Source organism: Montipora capricornis, chromosome 9 (genome assembly GCF_036669925.1).
Source record: "Montipora capricornis isolate CH-2021 chromosome 9, ASM3666992v2, whole genome shotgun sequence".
Taxonomy (NCBI): Eukaryota; Metazoa; Cnidaria; class Anthozoa; order Scleractinia; family Acroporidae; genus Montipora; species Montipora capricornis.
Window position 1 is genome coordinate 43,123,262 of NC_090891.1, and position 4,096 is coordinate 43,127,357.

A 4,096-nucleotide genomic window follows, 5' to 3' on the forward strand; every position below is an offset into this window, starting at 1 on the left:
CATAATGAAATGTTCTCTTGCTCTTCTCCCAAACTTCGACGTCACTTATGTCTTGGAATACAGACAATTAACGTAACAAAGTGTCCCCCAAATGTTGCTCCCCAAGTTAAGTTACCCTAAGCTGAAAAACGCTAACCTTTACCCTTACCTTAATTGTCGTAAAAAGTTGCTGTTATTCACCGTGATGAAGTACAATAATAATAATGTATTCTTGTTTGTCTCACGATGTGGTCACTTGCGATGTCGATCGCGATTTCGACTGCATACTGCTCGTCTACATCCGGCGATGAGGTCCACTGGTTACGCGTCACCTTTTAAGCAGGATGCTCCGCTGTGATTGGTGATTGTGATTGTATTGTTGGAAGCAGGTAGCAAAGGCTTAAACTTAAGGGGACAGATGTCATATTGGATGTCAAAATTGGGTGTGAATCTAATTAGGTGAATTTCTGGCCATCAGTGTCAATTTTAGCCTTTTGTTTTCGCATTGGGTATCGAGCCAAGTTTTGAGACCTGCTACACGACTCTCCCAAAGACAACATTTCAAACTTATGTAAAACAACTTTTAATCTTAGGTTTGAAACAATCTGCCTTTAATTTTTCTCAATACAGGAAGACCTAGTCAAATTCTTTGAGTGAAGAAGCTAGTGCTACAAATTCACCACTTGTTGTATGTGATGTGTATACAAATGTTTGATGTGAAGGTTATGTTAGTATCATGTACCATATCTAAGTAATAGACCACTTTTAATATATTAAAATTCACCTGGTTAGTGAGGCTTAGAGGACACAAACAAAAGAAATCAATAAACATGTTCATTCAGTTTCCTTTGTTTGTGTCCTCTAGGCCTCGCTGCCATTTTAATACATTGAAAGTGGTCATAGGAACACTTGAACTGCTTTAGAATTTACAGAGTTTGCAAGTGCCCTCAAAACTTTGTGTTGCCTGCCAACTCAAGAATTATCAATAAATTTTATAGAAGAAAGTTAAATTAAGTTTATTTACATAAGTACACCATTGTTCAACTGATTGTTAAGAAACGGTCCAGATAAGAACGATAGCATCAATGGCAACGAACATGTTGGAATTCAATTGGAATGCAAAAAGGTGATAACTTTTCTATTGTCTGTACTTACTTCTGATTGGCTTAAACAGCAAAAGTTAACAAAACTTCATAAAGCAGTATTATATTCATCCTTACTTTCCAACCATCTTTCATCTGGTCTCAGTTTAAATGAACTCCACAGAAATCGTATGTGGGGAACATGTAAAATTGTAAACGTTTCTTGGCTTTTGTTTTCAACTCTTGTGATTGGTCAAAATCTTTTAACACAAAAAAAACACCCTTTCAAAGTGGGCTGTAAATGAATTTATTGCGTTAACAGCTTTCCTGTAGGTTTATGCATTCTCTGTGTAAAAATGACAACATTCCTATGTGGGGAAAGCCCCGTTGCCGCATAACAAAGGAAATTGCTATCCATGCACCTTACACAGATCATTACTTAATAAGGAAACTTTTATGCAGAAAAAAGTAAGTGCCCCAGGCAAAATTTATTTGAAAATCTTGTTTGTTATTTCTGGCCTAGAGGTGGAAATCCTTTGAGCCAGAACTAGGAATAACTCTCTCTGGCTGGAGCTCAGCTTGCAGTATTTCCTTTCTTTCTTGTACCAACAAATATGGATAAATCAAAATCACTAACAGTCAGGATGCAGTGATTCACTTCCTCCATTAATTCCTATTATAATGCATTTCTTTTCATTGCCAAACTATTATTATTATTCAACAAGTATAACAATAGAGAGGAAGTTAAAAAAATTAACATTTGAGGGGCACATTATGTTATTCAAAGTTATATTGATCCAAATATATTGCTTGAAAGTGCTAAACATCTTTGTTTTTCCAGATCATCTTTTCATGATGAATGATCCTCAAAGTAAATAAGTCAGTTAACACGAATAAGCTGGTTTCTGCGGAGGGGAAATATACTCAAGTTGTCATTTCTCAATCCCTCATCACAGTTGTAATTGATTTGTCCACCGATGCAATACTTATTACTTGATATATATATTCTAGAAAATTCATTCATTCGATCATACCATCACGACATATGACCGTTATAATTTCTGAAAGCTATTTTTTCTCTGCCCTTTCCTGCAGACAAGGAAACTGATACGACTTACTTCCGCAGGCGATACTCATGTGATAACACCATGCCTGTACCAGTGATTATAACTTCCTTACAAGGCTAGACTCTACCTTCAGAGGATTTATCAATGTTGTAAAACTTGTATTTCTCAACTTCATGATTCAACTGTCCTACAAGTGGCTGAAAGTTTTCTTTTTATTCGGGTAGTTGTCAGAAAATGTAAAGTTAATCTTCCTAACAATGAAGATTAATTAAATGCGATATACTAACAAGAACTCAATAAAACGTTACGCACTGCGATCAATAAAGTTTGTTCAAGCTAAGCATAAGCTTTCAACAAACCAAATATATTTGTCACTCTAAAAATTAATATTTCTTAGGCGGAGGTGATTAACTACAAACAACAGAACCATTACTTCAAATAATCAATATTTCAACTGTTTATTTTTAAATTGTGCAAAAATACTTCAGTAACACAAAAAATGTTTGTCTTGACCTAAACGAAAGTGTTAATCACGAAGTACAGAAGGGAATTTCTGACAAGCATTACGTTGGTAAATTCTCGTTCAAACCTAGCGCCCGAAATGTTCTTTTCACACGAGGAAATGAAGGCAATGTAACAGTGTATTAGCGAAGCAGCCCCTCTTAACACATAATTCGTTTCAGGTACAGGTAAACATAAAATGAAGACAAATTTCTAGAACAATATACAACTGTAGATTCTCTGGATTATTCCAAATCAGTCCTCAAGGTGTCTTCTTCTCCTGCTGGATCGCTGAAATGGACAGAACATAGACCAACATAGGGCGTGTCAAAGAAACGATAGGTATTCTTGAATTAAAAACACAACTATGCAAAAACGAAAACACTGGAGAACTGCCAACATGCCAGCGAAAGTGGATCTATTTCAGGGAAACTACAATGAACACAACCAATGTTTTCGAAACTGGCACGCTTCATTTAACGACACACCCCTCGAAAGCTAAATAGCAGGGATTTAAAAATGCCAGAGAGCTGACGGAAGAAAAATTAGAAAAATCAAGCTTCATTAAAGAAGAGGAAGACTTACTCTCTTTCGATGGAAGGGTATTCTTCTCCTGTGTCTCGGCATGCTTCAATTTCGTTTTGTCGAATGTGGTGATCTCCTCCAGGTTAGGTTTGTCAGACATTTTAGTTCGAGCTGAAGAAAGAGAAAACAACGCTATAACATTTAAAAGACACGAAGTCAAACTATGAATGAACATAAAATGGGAAATAATTTCGCTACCTTGAAAAGCAATTCGCCGATTTCCAGTTAGTGATTTCCTCGAGCTAAGCCTGCTCAGATCCAACTTCGATTCCAACAGTGACTCCTTGCTCTTTATTCAGTACACCTGCCAATCATTTTCAAGCACGTGATGGAAGTCAGAAGGGCAGATGTCAAACTGAGAAGAGATGGAAAATTCTTTCAGTCCAATTCACCGCAAACAATGGGCTCGACAAAAAGCTCTTTGTCTTCCTTCTGGCGGCGTAAAACACAATTTTTGGACATCTCAAGAAGCTGGGGACTTTTCTCAGTGAAATTGGCCACGTTTCGTGCGAAATTATGGTTAAAAATCTCTTCAAACGACCCAGACGAAGGCGGGACAATGACTTGATGGCTTTCGCTGGAGTGTCACTTGGTTGGGAGAATTTGGTGACAAGTTTTTATATTCTCAGCGAGAGAATAAAAAAAAATGATTCTAAACACAAACAGCTAATACTTATGAAATTTCGAAATTAAAATCTTTGTTACGTTATTCTTTATCTAGAAAACAATTTGAATCCTTTCCATAGAAATGCTGATTGGCATCTTTCTGAACATGAATTTTCTTCCTTCTTTTAGTAGCTGTCAACCACGTGGGTTGTTAAGCAACTTGTAAGATTACGTCATCCTAGGCAACGAGGTATTGCTTGTAAAAGGAATATTGAT